This window comes from Scyliorhinus canicula, chromosome 2 (assembly GCF_902713615.1).
Source record: "Scyliorhinus canicula chromosome 2, sScyCan1.1, whole genome shotgun sequence".
NCBI classification, from domain to species: Eukaryota; Metazoa; Chordata; class Chondrichthyes; order Carcharhiniformes; family Scyliorhinidae; genus Scyliorhinus; species Scyliorhinus canicula.
In genome coordinates, this window is record NC_052147.1 from 278720311 (window position 1) to 278737459 (window position 17149).

Genomic DNA, 17149 nt, shown 5'->3' on the forward strand with positions numbered 1-17149 from the left:
GATACACCCGAGTAATAAATAGGGTTGCTAACTGCGATTAAATGCATTTCTAGAGGTTTTCACACCTGATTGGCTCCAATGCACTTGCCATTAGTTGGTATTACATCCCTCCTTCGAGTCATACAGTCATAGATGTTTACAGCATGGAAACAGGCCCTTCGGCCCAGCTTGTCCATGCTGCCCAGTTTCTATCACTAAGCTAGTCCCACTTGCCCCCATCCCTCTATACCCACCCTACCCATGTAACTGTCTAACAGTTTTTTAAAGGAAAAAATTGTACCCGCCTCTATCACTGCCTCTGGCAGCTCGTTCCAAATGCTCACCACCCTCTGGGTGAAGAAATTCCCCCTCTGGTCTCTTTTGTATCTCTCCCCTCTCAGCTTAAACCTATGCCCTCTAGCTTTAGACTCCTCTACCTTTGGGAAAAGATGTTAACTATCCACCTTATCTATGCTGCTCATTATTTTATAAACCTCAATGAGATCACCACTAAGCCTCCTACGCTCCAGGGAAAATAGTCCCAGCCTATCCAGCCTCTCATCTATCCTTGTGATGGCGCACTGCCTCCCGATGCCAACTTGTGCTGTAAGGAGTGAAGAATAACACGGATCCTGCATTGATTGAGCCACGGATGATGACTTGACCCCGACCCAAAATACTCGCAATTGTGACAAGACTGCAATCTACTTGTGTGATACTCCAGGTGTGACATTGGCTTCTTAGAAATATCAGGTGCCTCGTGGAAAAAAAGTTGGGAGGAAGGGATGTGTAATTGGAATCTCTTTGGGGACAGGCGAAATAATATTGTTGCTGCTCAGCAAAGCAACATAATTGACACCAAATATCGCTCTCTGAAAGTTGGCCCACGGCTAAACTTGGGGTCTAACATTCTTGAATGCGTTGACGCACAAGGGAAAAATGTGCAATGAGTGCTTAGAACATCCAGATGGAAAATGTTGTTTGTTTGTTTCACCCGCGCTTCCGTGATGAACGGCGTAACGGTTGTACATCCACGGCCCGTGGGCCCGAGGATTCCCCCTCTGAGTTGTCTTATGTCTCCATCTCGGAGTCAGAGTCTGCTGCCTCCGTCATCTCTGCGTCTTTATCTCCAAGCGGTTCTGTCACGAACTACGCAGGCTTTGAGTGAGGCACCAGAGGAAGACTGTGAGGAATACTTTCCATTGTGTCTGGTCTCTGTGGCTGTAGAAATGAGCTCCTGGGGTGGGGAATCTTTGGAAGGGATAGTCTTCTGGACTGAACATGGTCTACATGTTTGCGCTGGACATGACTCTGGGCTTGCACCTGGTAAGAGATAGGGCCCATTTAGCGAAAGATTACGTCAGGGACCCACTGGGCACCACAAGCAAAATTCCGAACGAACACTGGGTCACCGGGCGTAAACTGCCGAATCAGTCGATGCCGAGAAAAACCATGTCCCTGCCGTTCTTGTGTGCGGCGTACTTTTGCGCCAATGTCCAGAAAACCCATGCTAAGGCGGGTGAGAAGTCTCCGGCCCATTAGGAGTTCTGTGGGAGCTACCCCAGTCACCGCATGGAGGGGGTGGTCCTATATGAAAACAAAAAACGAGCCAGTCTTGTGTCCATCGACCCAGAAGACTGCTTCTTTAGGCCTCGTTTGAATGTCTGCACTGCGCGCTCCGCCAGCCCATTTGAAGCCGGGCGGTAAGGGGCAGTGCGGATATGGCGTATGCCGTTCATCTTCATGAACCTTGCAAACTCTTCACTTGTGAACGGAGTGCCGTTGTCCGTCACCAGCACCTCGGAGAGGCCATGCGTACTGAAAGACAAACGCATCTTCTCCATTGTTGCGCAGGATGTTGTGCGTCCCATCTTATGCACCTCTAGCCATTTAGACTGGGCGTTGATTAATAGAAGGAACATGGATCTTTGAAAAGGGCCGGCGAAATCCGCATGCAAGCACGCCCAAAGCCGCCCTGGCCATTCCCAGTGACGTAGGGGCGCGGCCGGCGGAAGCTTCTGATGCTCCTGGCAAATGGAGCAGTTTTGGGCCACCTTCTCAATGTCGGTGTCGAGGCCTGGCCACCAGACATAACTCCGGGCCAACATTTTCATTTTGGTCACACCTGGATGCCCATTGTGCAAGTCTCTCAGTATCAGCTCCTGTCCTTTTTCCGGGACAGTCACACGCGTCCCCCACAAAAGGATACCACCTTCCAAGCTGAATTCGGACAGCCTGGAGGAAAATGCCCGCAACTCGCCTGGGAGCTGTCTATGCTGCCCACCATACAGGACTATGTGCCGAACCTTTGACAGGACTGGCTCCGTCTGGGTCCACTCACGGATCTGAGATGCCGTGACAGGCAAGGAGTCCATAAAATTTAGGGTTGCAACCACCTCACCGGTCGTGGGGGCCGACATGGGGCCGGTCGATAAAGGCAATCGGCTCAGTGCGTCGGCATTCCCTATCTGGGTTCCTGGTTTGTGCTCCAGAGAATACTCGTATGCAGCGAGCAACAAAGCCCAGCGCTGGATCCGTGCGGAAGCAATGGGCAATATTGGCTTATCCTCTCTGAAAAGTCCCAGCAGAGGCTTATGATCAGTCACGATAGTGAAGTGGCGGCCATATGAAATGAAAATGAAAATAGCTTATTGTCACAAGTAGGCTTCAATGAAGTTACTGTGAAAAGCCCCTAGTCACCACATTCCAGCGCCTGTTTGGGGAGGCTGGTACGGGAATCGAACCGTGCTGCTGGCCTGCTTGGTCTGCTTTAAAAGCCAGCGATTTAGCCTTGTGAGCTAAACCAGCCCCTGTATATACGTACTGGTGGAAACCTTTCACCGCAAAGACCACTGCCAGGCCCTCCTTCTCGATCTGCGCGTACTTTCGTCCCGTTGCAGTCAATGTGCGGGAGGCGAAAGCTATCAGCCGCTCGGCCCCGTTCTACATCTTGTGGGACAGGACGGCCCCAATACCATACGGGGATGCATCACATGTGACAAGCAAAGGCTTTCCAGGATCATAGTGGGTTAGTAACCCAGACGACGACAATTGTTTTACCCGCCGGAAAGCGGTTTCTTGCGGCTGACCCTAAACCCAGGTGTGATTCTGCTTTAGGAGAAGGTCCTTCACAGTTCTGTTGCTTTGCTTGCTCATAGCTAGAAAATGGAGAAATCCAATTTCTGCGATTTTGCACCAAACGTATGGGCGTGCAGGGCGCGTGACATCAGTGTATGTGTTGGGCGCGTAACCTGCTCTCTGATGTCACTTATGGAAGACTGCATCATTCACCCCCCCCCCCCATAAACTAAATAATCTTTATTGTCACAAGTAGGCTGACATTAACACTGCAATGAAGTTACTGTGAAAATAGATAGGTTTTTGATTAATAAGGGGATCAGGGGTTATGGGGAAAAGGAATGGGGATGAGAAAATATCAGCCATGATTGAATGGCGGAGCAGACTTGATGGGCCGAATGTCCTAATTCTGCTCCTATGTCTTATGGGCTAAAATCCCCTTGTCGCCACATTCCGGCGCTTGTTCGGGTACACAGAGGGAGAATTCAGGATTTTTCAGCTGGTACGGGAATTGAACCCGGGCTGCTGGCCTTATTCCACATCACAAACCAGCTGAGGGACTGGTTTAGCACACTGGGCTAAATCGCTGGCTTTTAAAGCAGATCAAGGCAGGCCAGCAGCACGGTTCGATTCCCGTACCAGCCTCCCCAAACAGGCGCTGGAATGTGGCGACCAGGGGCTTTTCACATGTAGCCACCGAAGCTGGCCACTTCCCGACATAAAATGGAACACTGAGTTGCATGCAGGGAAAACTGGACAAGGTCAGAAAGGCAAGCAGGTTGCAGAACCTCTCTGTGGATTCTGTCTGTGAAGAAACTAGACAGCACAGAAACTAACAAGCTGTGCATATTAATTGAGCGATTCCCGGGCACAATGGACACAATTAAGAATAACAAAGGCCACGCTAGACTCTTCGGCGCCAGCAGGAGTCCCGGACAATAAGATACAAATAGCCCCAAGAACCGCCCAGTGATCGAGGAACGGCCCCGTTATTGGGGAAATTCAAACCAATCGATTGGGAAGAGACCCAATCAATTGCAAGTTTATAGAGGGTTCTCCCAGATGGGTGCGAAACCCAAAACAGTATAAGACAGAGACCCCGACCCAGCTCAATCTCTTAGCCAGCCCTCCTCTCTCTCTTAGCCAGCCCTCCCAGCAGAACACCTTTGCAGCAGCTCTCCAGGACTTTGAACGTGAGGAGAGGCCTGGCCAATTGCTACACCGACAAGTAAGTGTCATACAACACCCGCTACGAGAATAGACACTCCTGACCCCTTTAGTCCACACCAACTGGAAGCCTGCGGATCCAGGACAGAGCAAGAGGCCATTGTTCCCTGATCCGGCAGTTCCCTTATTCCAGATAAATATTGGCCTAGTAGTGGTAGGAATAGTTTAGTCTTAGTATTATATGCATGAGTAGCAAATAACTGTAATAATAAATCTGTCTTGTTTGAACTTACTAACTGGTGTATTGAGTCATTGATCTGAACTTGAACTTGAACCTCGTGGCGGTAACCTGGGGACTCTAGTGCTAAGGAATAAAACAGAGCCAATTGAGTGTTAAGCACACTCACCCAGAACGAGCAACACACAGTAACTTCGTTGAAGCCTACTCGCGACAATAAGCGATTTTCAGTTTCATTTTTCAATTTGTTTAGCCCACTGAGCTAATTAGCAGTTAATGTATCCCCCCACGAATCCTCCCGTAACCCCTCCCCTCACCATGCACTCGCCCATCCCCCACCACTCGCGCCGCTCCCCCCACCACGCTCGTGTCCCTCCCCCCCACCATGCGTGCACCCCCCACTATTGTGCGCTCCCCCAACACCAAGCACGCCGCCCCACCACCATGCACGCGCCCCTCCCCGACAACCACGTTCACACCCCTCCCCCCACCACTCGCGCCCCCTCCCCCACTACATGCACGCCCCTCCCCACAACCGCACACGCGCCCCTCCTCCCACCATGCACATGCCCCTCCTCCCAACAGGCACGCCCCCCCAACATGCGTGCCCGCCCCACCACCATGCACGTGCCCCCCACCATGCACGTGCCACCCACCATGCACACGCCCCCACCATGCACACGCCCCCACCACGCGTACACCCCCCACCACACGCACGCCCCTCCCCACCACGCGCGCCCCCTCCCCACCACGCGCGCCCCCTCCCCACCACGCGCGCCCCCTCCCCACCACGCGCACGCCCCCTCCCCACTACACGCGCGCGCCCCCTCCCCACCACGCGCGCGCCCCCTCCCCACCACGCGCGCGTCCCCTCCTCACGACACGCGCGCCCCCTCCCCACGACACGCCCGCCCCCGCCCCCGCCCCCTCCCTCACCACGCGCGTGCTCGCCCCTCCCACCACCACCACCAGGCGCGCACGCCCTCCACCCCCTTCGCGCGCCCGCACGCCGTTGCTTGTCACGTAATGTACGTCGAAAGCGCGGGGCTGGGCGGTCGCCTTAGACACGCGGCGTGTGGTTGCTAAGGGAGGCTGTCCGCCCGGGGCCGCTCGCCGCTCCCCTAAGCTGAGTGCCGGTGTGACAGGAGACCCAGCCCCGCGATCAGAGTGAGGGGCCGGCAGGGTGAAGAAGCCGATTGTGATGGAGGTAATGAGGCGGCGGCGGCGATGAGCGGCCTGGAGCCCGAGAGCCGAGGCCTAGCGAGAGGAGCCGGAGCGGGGACAGGGAGAAGCCAGAGGCACAGCCGCCAAGCCCGGCCACCGGCAGCGGGGGCCCGGACACCCCCCTACACACACCCCCGGCACCGCTTCACATAACCCGCCGGAGGGCCGGCCGCACAGTCCCGGTAAGGTGGGTGGGTTGGGAAGGGGGATAGGAGGGGAAGAGAGGGGGGGGAGGAGGGGAAGAGAGGGGGGGGGGAGGGGAAGAGAGGGGGGGGGAGGGGAAGAGAGGGGGGGGAGGGGAAGAGAGGGGGGGGGAGGGGAAGAGAGGGGGGGGGGAGGGGAAGAGAGGGGGGGGGAGGGGAAGAGAGGGGGGGGGGAGGGGAAGAGAGGGGGGGGGGAGGGGAAGAGAGGGGGGGGGAGGGGAAGAGAGGGGGGGGGAGGGGAAGAGAGGGGGGGGGAGGGGAAGAGAGGGGGGGGGAGGGGAAGAGAGGGGGGGGGAGGGTAAGAGAGGGGGGGAGGGTAAGAGAGGGGGGGAGAGGGGAAGAAGGGGGGAGAGGGGAAGAAGGGGGGAGAGGGGAAGAAGGGGGGAGAGGGGAAGAAGGGGGGAGAGGGGAAGAGGGGGGGAGAGGGGAAGAGGGGGGGAGAGGGGAAGAGGGGGGGAGAGGGGAAGAGGGGGGGAGAGGGAAGAGGGGGGGGGAGGGGAGGAGAGGGGGGGAGGGGGAAGAGAGAGGGGAGGAGAGGGGGGAGAGAGAGAGGGGGATATGGGGGGGGGGGGAGAGAGAGAGAGGGATATGGGGGGGAGAGAGAGAGAGGGGGATATGGGGGGGGACAGAGAAAGGGGATATGGGGGGGAGAGAGAGAAAGGGGGATATGGGGGGAGAGAGAGAGAGGGGGATATGGGGGGGAGGAGGAGAGAGAGAGGGGATATGGGGGGGGAGGAGAGAGAGAGAGGGGGATATGGGGGGGAGAGAGAGAGGGGGGGATATGGGGGGGAGAGAGAGAGGGGGATATGGGGGGGACAGAGAAAGGGGGGTATGGGGGGGAGAGAGAGAGAGGGGGATATGGGGGGGAGAGAGAGAGAGGGGGATATGGAGGGGGAGAGAGAGAGGGGGATATGGAGGGGGAGAGAGAGAGGGGGATATGGGGGGGGAGAGAGAGGGGGATATGGGGGGGAGAGAGAAAGGGGGATATGGGGGGGAGAGAGAGAGGGGGCTATGGGGGGGAGAGAGAGGGGGGATATGGGGGGAGAGAGAGGGGGGGATATGGGGGGGAGAGAGAGAGGGGGATATGGGGGGGGAGAGAGAGAGGGGGATATGGGGGGGGAGAGCGAGAGGGGGATATGGGGGGGAGAGCGAGAGGGGGATATGGGGGGGAGAGCGAGAGGGGGATATGGGGGGGAGAGCGAGAGGGGGGTATGGGGGGGAGGAGCGAGAGGGGGATATGGGGGGGAGAGCGAGAGGGGGATATGGGGGGGAGAGCGAGAGGGGGATATGGGGGGGAGAGCGAGGAGGGGGATATGGGGGGAGAGCGAGAGCGAGAGGGGGATATGGGGGGGGAGAGAGAGAGAGAGAGGGGGATATGGGGGAGAGAGAGAGAGGGGGATATGGGGGGGGGTAGAGAGAGAGAGGGGGATATGGGGGGGAGAGCGGAGAGGGGGATATGGGGGGAGGAGCGAGAGGGGGATATGGGGGGGAGAGCGAGAGGGGGATATGGGGGGAGAGCGAGAGGGGGATATGGGGGGGAGAGCGAGAGGGGGATATGGGGGGGAGAGAGAGAGAGAGAGGGGGGATAGAGAGAGAGAGAGGGGGATATGGGGGGGGTTAGAGAGAGAGAGGGGGATATGGGGGGGAGAGAGAGGGGGATATGGGGGGGTAGAGAGGGGGGGATATGGGGGGGAGAGAGGGGGATATGGGGGGAGAGAGAGGGGGATATGGGGGGGGGGGGGGGATGGGGGAGAGAGGGGGGATATGGGGGTGGAGAGAGAGAGGGGGATATGGGGGGGGAGAGAGAGGGGGATATGGGGGGGAGAGAGAGAGGGGGATATGGAGAGAGAGAGGGGGATATAGGGGGGAGAGAGAGAGAGGGGGATATGGGGGGGGAGAGAGAGAGAGGGGGATATGGGGGGGGGAGAGAGGGGGATATGGGGGGGTAGAGAGGGGGGATATGGGGGGGTAGAGAGGGGGGATATGGGGGGGAGAGAGGGGGATATGGGGGGGAGAGAGAGGGGGATATGGGGGGGGAGGGGGATGGGGAGAGAGGGGGGGATATGGGGGTGGAGAGAGAGGGGGATATGGGGGGGGAGAGAGGGGGATATGGGGGGAGAGAGAGGGGGATATGGGGGGGAGAGAGAGGGGGATTTGGGGGGGAGAGAGAGAGGGGGATATGGAGAGAGAGAGGGGGATATGGGGGGAGAGGGGGATTTGGGGGGAGAGAGGGGGATTTGGGGGGGAGAGGGGGTTTGGCGGGATGGGAGGAGAGAGAGGGGGATATGGAGGAGAGAGGGGGATATGGAGGGGGATTTGGGGGGAGAGAGGGGGTTTGGCGGCATGGGGGGGGAGAGAGGGGGGCATGGGGGGGGAGAGAGGGGGGCATGGGGGGGGGAGAGAGGGGGGCATGGGGGGGAGAGAGGGGGGCATGGGGGGGGAGAGAGGGGGGCATGGGGGGGGAGAGGGGGGCATGGGGGAAGAGAGAAGGTGGCATGGGGGGGAGAGAGGGGGGCATGGGGGGGGAGAGAGGGGGGCATGGGGGGGGGAGAGAGGGGGGCATGGGGGGAAGAGAGAAGGTGGCATGGGGGGAGGGAGAGGGGGGCATGGGGGGGGAGGGAGGGGGGCATGGGGGGAAGAGAGGGAATGGGGGAGAGAGGGGGTATGGGGGGAGGAGAGAGGGGGTTTGGTGGGGGTGGGGGAGGCGAGGGGGTTGGTGGGGATGTGGGGGAGGCGAGGGGGTCTGGTGGGGATGTGGAGGAGGTGAGGGGATGTGGGAGAGGCGAGAGGGTTTGGTGGGGATGTGGGGGAGGCGAGAACGGGTTTGGGTGGGGATGGGGGGAAAGAGAGGGGGTTTGGGTGGGAGGGGAGAGAGAAGGGGATGTGGTGGGGGAACGGAGAGGTTCTTCAGTCCATCGGGCCTATCGGCCCATGAAAAACCTGACGGCCTACCTAATCTCATTTGCCAGCACTTGGCCTGTAGCCTTGAACGTTATGACGGACAATGTGCTCGTCCAGGTACCACCCTTGGTATAAACATTTCCCCCCCCCCAACCTCCTGCCCCTCACTTTGAAGTTTGACCCCTCGTAACTGAGCCTTCACCTAATGGGAACTGCTGTTCCCTATCCACTCTGTCCATGCCCCATATAATCTTGTACACCTCGATCAGGTCGCCCCTCAATCTTCTCTCCTCCATTGAAAACAATCAAAGTCTGTCCCAACTTCTCTTCATAATTTAAATGTTCCATCCCAGGCAACAATCTGGTCAACTGCCTCTGTACCCTCTCCTATACCGAGGCAACCATAATTACACACAGTACTCTAGCTGTGGCCTCAACAAAGTTCTATACAACTCCAACATGACCTCCCTGCTTTTGTGATCTATGCCACGGTTGATAAAGGCAAGTGTACCATATGCCTTTTTCACCATCCTATTAACCTGCCTTCAGAAATCTATGGACAAACACTCCAAGGTCCCTTTGTTCCTCGGAACTTCCCAGTGTCAGACATTTCATAGAATATTTCCTTGTCACATTGCTCCTTCCAAAGTGTATCACCTCACTCTTCAGGGTTAAATTCAGTTTACCACTTATCTCACCATTTGACCATCCTGTCTATATCTTCCTGTAACCCAAGAGACTCAGCCGCACTGTTAACCACCCGGCCAATCTTTGCGCAAACTTACTGATCCTAGCCCCCCACATAGTCATCTATGTTGTTTATCTAAATGACAAATAAAAGGGGCCACAGCAGAGGTCCCTGTGGTGAGCCACTGGCTTCCAGTCACTAAAGCAGCCGTCTGTCATCATCCTCTATCTCCTACCGCTAAACCAATTTTGAATCCACCTTTTCAAATTACCCTGTATCCCATGCGCATTTATTTGCCTTCATTATAAGTCTCCCATGTGGGACCTTGCCGAAGGCTTTGTTGAAATTCATATAAACTACATTAACTGCACTACCCTCATCTACACACCTGATCGCATCCTCAAAAATTCAATAAAATTTATTAGGCATGGCCTCCCTCTTACAAAGCCATGCTGACTATCCCTGATCAAACCTTACCTCTCCAAGTGGAGATAGATTCCCTCTATTTCAGAATTTTCTCCAATGCTTTCCCTACCACTGAGATGAGACTAGTTTGAACCTTTCTTCTTTCAGTTTAATTTTCAGTAGTTTTCTGTTTGTAGTTTACTTTCAGGGTGCCAGCTCTGTTGTCTAATTTCAAGGTCAAAGGTTGTAATTTCTCCACTCTTTACACAGCCTTTGTTGCTGGCTGTCAGTCCTGTGATCTTTTTTAACAAGGCCTCCAAGGTTTGGATGTCTCCACCAATGTCAAGCCAGAATTGGACAAAGTACTCGAGATGTGGTCTGACCGATACAGACAATAGGTTATGTATGGATTGCTCCACTTGGTATCCTGTGAGGTTCTCTGGTTGTACTGAATTTCTGCTTGCTAAATAGTGGTGGTATCGTGTGAGAATCCTAGGTCTGCTTCAACTCTCGATATTTTGATATCTCTGCTGGCAGTCACACCCCATTTCCCATTGTGATATGTTTGTACTTGTATAGATTTTTTGTGCCCCTTCTTTGCACGCAATACCAAAACTTAGTTTATAGGTCCCTGGCTACCTCTTGTCATGTGCTTGTTTCCCAATTCCATTCTCATATTGTCTGCAAATTGGAATCATGTAGTGTAACACCTAAATTCAGTCATCTCTCTTACCTCCTCATTTGCAGTTATCAGTAGCCATTGTTGAGTTAGGAAAATATACATTTACCAAATTTGTTTGTGAGCTAATAAAGGCAGCCCAGGAATTGCAGATAAACCATACCAACCAATTATTTATTCATTAAAATAAATAAAATACTGCAGACTACTTATTCATGATCTTTTTGGTACTGTGCCACTTGTGTTGTCTCTGCGGTTGTCAAATTTATTTAACCTCAAATTGGGTTTGGAAAAAACTCCTTAGAATTCTGAAATTCAATCTTTTTAAAATAATCCTGTCAATGCTGCAGTGTTCACACATTTAGTGTTGAAAGTCTTGACTCCCCGCTGTGGTGTGCTCTCTGGTCTCTAATGAATTGAAAATGAAAATCGCTTATTGTCACGAGTAGGCTTCAAATGAAGTTACTGTGAAAAGCCCCTAGTCGCCACATTCCGGCGCCTGTTCGGGGAGGCTGGTACGGGAAGTCTAGGCCAAGTGTCTTTTCGTTTGTGTGTAAGCAGTGTCAAACTAGTTGAAAGAGGCAGGCGTTTTAGACAGAAGTGGCCCTGTTTGTAGCTTAACAAATCTACACAAACCCGTCTAGATTAATTAATGAAATATCATCATGAGGTGCTAGGGGCATTATGCAATACCCACATTCTAGATTGCATAACTCTTCGCATAGACCTGCATAACACTTACATAAACCTCACCAAGGTTCCTTAGACAACACCTTCCAAACCCATGGCCGCCTAGAAGGACAGGAGCAGCAGATACCTGGGAACCCAACCGTCTGGAGGTTCCCCTCAAGTCACTCACCACGCTGTTCCTTCATTGTCGCTGGGGCAACATCCTGGAACTCCCTCCCTAAGAGCACTGTGGGTACACCTCAAGGACTGCAGTGGTTCAAGAAGGCAATTCGGCACCACCTGCTGAAGGGCAATCAGGGATGGGCAATAAATGCTGGCCTAACCAGCGATGCCCACATCCTGTAAATGAATTTTTAAAAATAGACTAGGATTCAACCCATAGGATACTGGCCTCTATAGTTAAGCTTTTAGATGGACTTCCAAAGGGATTCGGCATAAAACGTTGTGCAGATGGCTCAAAATATTCGGCATTCATGCGAGCCTAATTTTTTTTTTGTATCTGTGATACACTTGTGATCCAGTATTTATGTATTTCAGTTCAGAAAACTGCCAGCACAAATTATATCTCACTGGAAAAGTTACATGTAAAGTGCCATGTCGCTTCAGAATATTCTTGTATCGGGGGATCATGTTAATGGAACAGTTAATTTTATCAGTTTAAACTTCTCAAATTACCGATAGCTCCAGGAAGCTGGTCCTTGGGTGGCAGGCGTTCACTAGAGAGAGCATTAAGTACGTGCGCTGGCATTTTACATGATCTAAGTCAACAAAATGCTTCTAAATATAATGCAAGATATTCACAGCCGTGCAAATTGTTCGATGCCAATTTCTCTGGAAGATGTGCAAAATTAGTTACTCCCAACAGTTATATACAGTAATTGTGTGTGGGATCTCACTGGCTACTTTAGAGTTCAGCATTGTGCGTAGGATTCAGGAAGGTACTGCCTTTTGTAGATTAGATAGAGTAGGAGGCTGTCATTTGCGCTGACCACATTTGTGAGCTGCGCAGTCGGTTCCATTCATGACCGCAGTCTCCACAAAAAAGGGTGACTGAATAAATTGCAGCTTGTATTAACTGTTCTGAGGCGTTTCTGGCCAAAAGTCTCACTCCTGTTTATAAACTCTGGGGAGGTGGAGTAAATGGAAGTTTTATTTTGAATTGTAACTAGAGAAAACAAACGTGTTAATATAGTGGCATACAAGCATGATCCCAAAGCACCTCTTATCCAATGAATTATGCTCGAGATGTAGCTTTTATGATGTATGTGAACACAGCAGCTAATTTGTATACAGCAAGGTCCTAAAAGTCAAATGAAAGGTCGGGAAGTTCCACTACATTTAGTGGATGCAGAAAAATGTTGTTCAAATTGTGCTATGAGGTCATCTCACACTTGAACCCAGTCCTCAATTTAATACCTCACCTGAAAATGATAACTTGCACAATGTCACACTCCTCTTAACCGCAGAATAGATCATGTGCTCCCCCTGGGACAAACATTCAATCCCTCCACCACCGACGAACAGTGGCAGCCGTGTGCACCATCTCCAAGATGCACTGCAGTAACTCACCAAGGTTCCTCAGACAGCACCTTCCAAACCCATGACCACTACCATCTAGAACAGTGCATCTCAAACTATCTGATGTAGCGGACCGGCAGTTTTTTTTTTCAATGTGCCAGGGACCGATGAGCGAAACAAGCCAATCCAGGATTACTGTCTCTTTCTTTTCTGGAAACACTCCAAGTACCGGCTGACGATGGCCCGCGTACCGGTGCCGGTACGCGTACCACACTTTGAGAAGCACTGATCTAGAAGGCCAAGAGCAGCAGATACTTGGGAACCCCACCACCTGGAGGTTTCCCTCCAAGTCACTCACTGTCCTGACTTGGAAATATATCGCCGTTCCTTCACTGTTGCTGGGGCAACGTCCTGGAACTCTCTCCCTAATAGCACAGTGGATGTACCTACACCTCTGCAGTAGTTCAAGAAAGCAACTCGCCACCAACCACCTTCTGAAGGGCAATTAGGGATGAGCAATAAATGTTGGCTTAACCAGCAGCGCCCACATTCCATAAATGAATTTTTTAAAAAATCCTAGAGTGAGGCTTGAACCTGCAGTCTTCTAACTTTGCTGATATCAGTTGACTTGGTTCTATTAGCTCCTGATCCCATCTCTTGTATTCTGTACCTTTGTGTAACAGCTTTAGAAAAAGATGTATGCATGTTGCTTGCCTCAAAATTCATATTAATGCATTACATATTAATGTCATTAATTGTACAATGGCTTCATAATGTGTGTGAATGTGCAGGTGAACAATAACTTTGTGAGATATATATAATATATTTGCAGGAGCAGTGCATTGCAAAGTCCAGGTCTCTTGGCATGACTGCTTGCACTGGGAACAATGTACAGGGTGTGGACAGAGAAATGGGAGCTCAAATGCATTACTCTCTCCAATGATGAGTGCATGCAGATAAAGTCATAAAGGCCAGTAGCATGGATAATAATGGATACTTGGGTAAAGCAGGTGAGTAAGATGGTGCTGTAGAGATGTTGTTTGCTGTAGAAAGGAGCTGGAACTGAGCAGGTTAATTAGGATGGGAGAGGTGTACCAGTTATATAATCAAAGCAGAATATTGTGGATACTGGAAACCGGAAATACAAGTGATGGAAATGCTCAGAGGGTCTGGCAGCAACCGTGCAGAGACAAACATAGATGACATTTCTAGTCCAATATGACTCCTTTTCAGATCAGCACCAGTGGTCATGCTGCCCCTCGTTGTCAGGGGATGGGTTGCTTTAATGAGAGAACAGTGTCTGTTGAGTGAGTCAAGAGATGGGCTCCAGACTTCTTGGAATTTCCCCATTTCTGGGAAGAATCACAAAATTGTAAATGCCCCACATGTGTTGCAGAACATGAGGCGGCAGGGCTATATGTGCAAAGAGAAAAGGGATCACCTCACAACCGGCAGAGGTTTTTTGCTAATCATATTGTAGCAGAGGGATGAGCTGACGAGGGGGCTTCATTCCCAGTTGACCCAGCCAGCTCTGAGTTTGATCCATTGTTACTAAAAGACCAGTCATAGCCTTAGTGTTCTAATAGAATGCTATCTAGAATGGCTGAATTCATGACCATGACAAAAATGTGTTGTGGGTGCTGCCCCCAGACATTGGTGTGGAGAAATGCAATTTGTGGTTCTTGTATAAGCACGGTCTATGTGATCTCTTCATTTTTCTGTAGGCAGTGTGTGATGCTTAGGCATTGACTCCACACCTCTTGCCACTCTGGGAAGGTTAGGGTGACGAGGTAGAGAGAGATTATGCCCCAAGACTTGGATTTGGGTTTGAACTCAATTGTGTGAACCTGTTTTAATTTCTGTTTTTTTTAGCCATTGAAAGCTCCTGAAGCACATTCCCAGGTTTGTTCCTGGTTCAAGGGACTTGGGGAAGGGAGAAAGACCAGCTCACAGTCAGCTGCAACGTGGCCACCGGCAGCATCTGACATGGGTAGAGAGGGCAGGAAGAATATTCATCTTGTTTTCACCCTATCTAGGATGTGAGCAAGCATGGTATGTTACTTGGCTAGACTAACAAATGTGCTTCTTTTTAAGGAATGGAGTTCCTTTTATGCTAAGTCCTGATATGTATCTAAAGCAAATGCTGACGTGGTTCCTGTATATGTGAGCTCCGTTCTGCATTAGCTGTTGGTCTGTAAATTTAAATGATTTCTAGATTCAGGATTTTATATGCTGGAATTTCACAAATAGCTTGCTCATATGCCGTTTGCTTTGAAGCTGATAATAAAGAGCACCTATATTGATTGACTAGAATTATACTAGAGGAAAATAGTTTGGTTTGGGCAATTGTTTTTGTAACTGCCCTTAATCTTTAACTCTTCATGTGAATGAACAAATGTGCTATTCAACAAAATTTCAATGAAACGTTTTGATGCAAGAATCTACTTTACTTCAAGAGCAAGGTGTTTCCTTTCAATTTATTTTGGTAGTGGGGGGGAAAAGTCAGGATTCCAACTCATAATCCGTAGCATGTGCAATGCACTAGAAAGCTATATTTGACTCTCACCAGAATAACTATACCTCATGCTCTTCCCTTTTTTATTCAATCACAGATTCTGTTTAATTTGAGTCTTCAGCCAAGCGTTTTCACCTATGTACCACTTCCCAACTTTGCCCATACTGTTGGGAAAATCATGGCCGAGATTCTCCGACCCTGCGGTGGATACCTGCCACTTGAGGCCCATTGACGCCAGAGTGGCTCACGCCGCTTTTCACGCTGGTGCAGAACTTGGATTGGATTGGAGAATCCCGGCCCATATCTTTCAAAATTATATTGTTTAAGTATGGATGCTTACCTGCAGTTTTACAAAAAAGTTATGTTCGCCTTGGACTGGGAGCAAGCCAGGCTTCTTCTACCTGACCTGCTTGGTACTTGTGGAAGGTCTGTTTTGTTTTGAATAGCAGTTACATTAATTGGGGGTTAAAAAAACTGAAAAAGGGTAGTGACTTACTGGAAATCACATGGCAGAGATGTGCATTTGGGGCTGGTTTAACTCAGTGGGCTAAACAGCTGGCTTGTAAAGCAGAGCAAGGCCAGCAGCGCGGGTTCAATTCCCGTACCAGCCTCCCCGAACAGGTGCCAAAATGTGGCAACTAGGGGCTTTTCACAGTAACTTCATTGAAGCCGACTTGTGACATAAGAACATAAGAACTAGGAGCAGGAGTAGGCCATCTGGCCCCTTGAGCCTGCTCCGCCATTCAATTAGATCATGGCTGATCTTTTGTGGACTCAGCTCCACTTTCCGGCCCGAACACCATAACCCTTAATCCCTTTATTCTTGACAATAAGCGATTTTCATTTCATTTGAGTTTTGAACATGCTGGTTTTGATGTCAGTATTGTTGGAAAGCTGAAAAAGGAAGGCTACCCTAACTGGCTCTTTCTCTGCCTTGCCTGAAATTGTGTACACCTGAAATTGTGTGTGGCTATCAACCTGTAGTCAGAAAATCCTCATCTGTGAAACTTGTCTGTATTTGGACCATGTTCTCCTTCACAGCAGTCCAATTGGTGAGAACTTAAAGACATCCATTGGACGAGGCAATTCCCCCTCAACAGCTTTGGAACTCCGTGAACTTTTATTTTATAACACCTATCCACTAAAATCTATTCCTGCAGAGAGAGATTTATTTGTTCGTCCTTCGTTTGTCTGTGCACGCACTGGGGGAATTTTTAGGAAGAGCAAGATAGATAGTTAGACTTCCAGTTTATAATTGTGTATTAACAAGTACTTGCAACTTTTAAAATTTATTTAATATTAAACAAATATGTTGTTTATTAAAAGAAGTTGCGTAAAGTCGTTTGTTCCGTATACCAATAGTGAAGGTAAATGACTGACCATTTTGGTGACAAAATTAATGGTATGGCCTGCAGAGTGGTGGGGCTAGGTAATATGCACACTCCTCCCCGGACAGGCGCCAGAATGTGGCGACTAGGGGCTTTTCACAGTAACTTCATTGAAGCCTACTCGTGACAATACGCGATTTTCATTTCATATCATGGTTTTAACTCTTACCCTTCTGCTGAAATTCTCATTTCATGCTCTTGTCACGTTTTTTAAAAATTCATTTAAGGGATGTGGGCGTCGCTGGCTGTGCCAGCATTTGTTGTCTTTTGCAAATTGAGTGGTTTGCTCGGCCATTTCAGAGGGCATTTAAGAGTCAACCACATTGCTGTGGGCCAGACCGGGTAAGGACGGCAGAGTTTCTACCCTAAAGGACATTAGTGATTATTAATGAAAGGACGGTAGCACGGTGGGTAGCACTGTTGCTTCACAGCTCCAGGGTCCCAGATTCGATTCCCAGCTTGGGTCACTGTCTGTG

At 51.1% G+C, this 17149-nt stretch overlaps 1 protein-coding gene across 2 annotated transcripts in view; it reads left to right on the top strand.

Moving 5' to 3' along the window:
- Positions 1-5490: 5490 nt before the first annotated feature.
- The window catches only part of LOC119962173 (tubulin polyglutamylase TTLL4-like), a 101181-nt gene continuing 89522 nt past the window's right edge, over positions 5491-17149 (top strand). The window contains exon 1 of one of the 2 annotated variants that reach the window (XM_038790117.1): positions 5491-5868. The gene's annotated coding sequence lies outside the window, so the exon portion shown is untranslated. Of the gene's footprint in view, positions 5869-13661; positions 13781-17149 lie in introns of those variants that run through there. The other variant, XM_038790119.1, reaches the window with a different exon arrangement.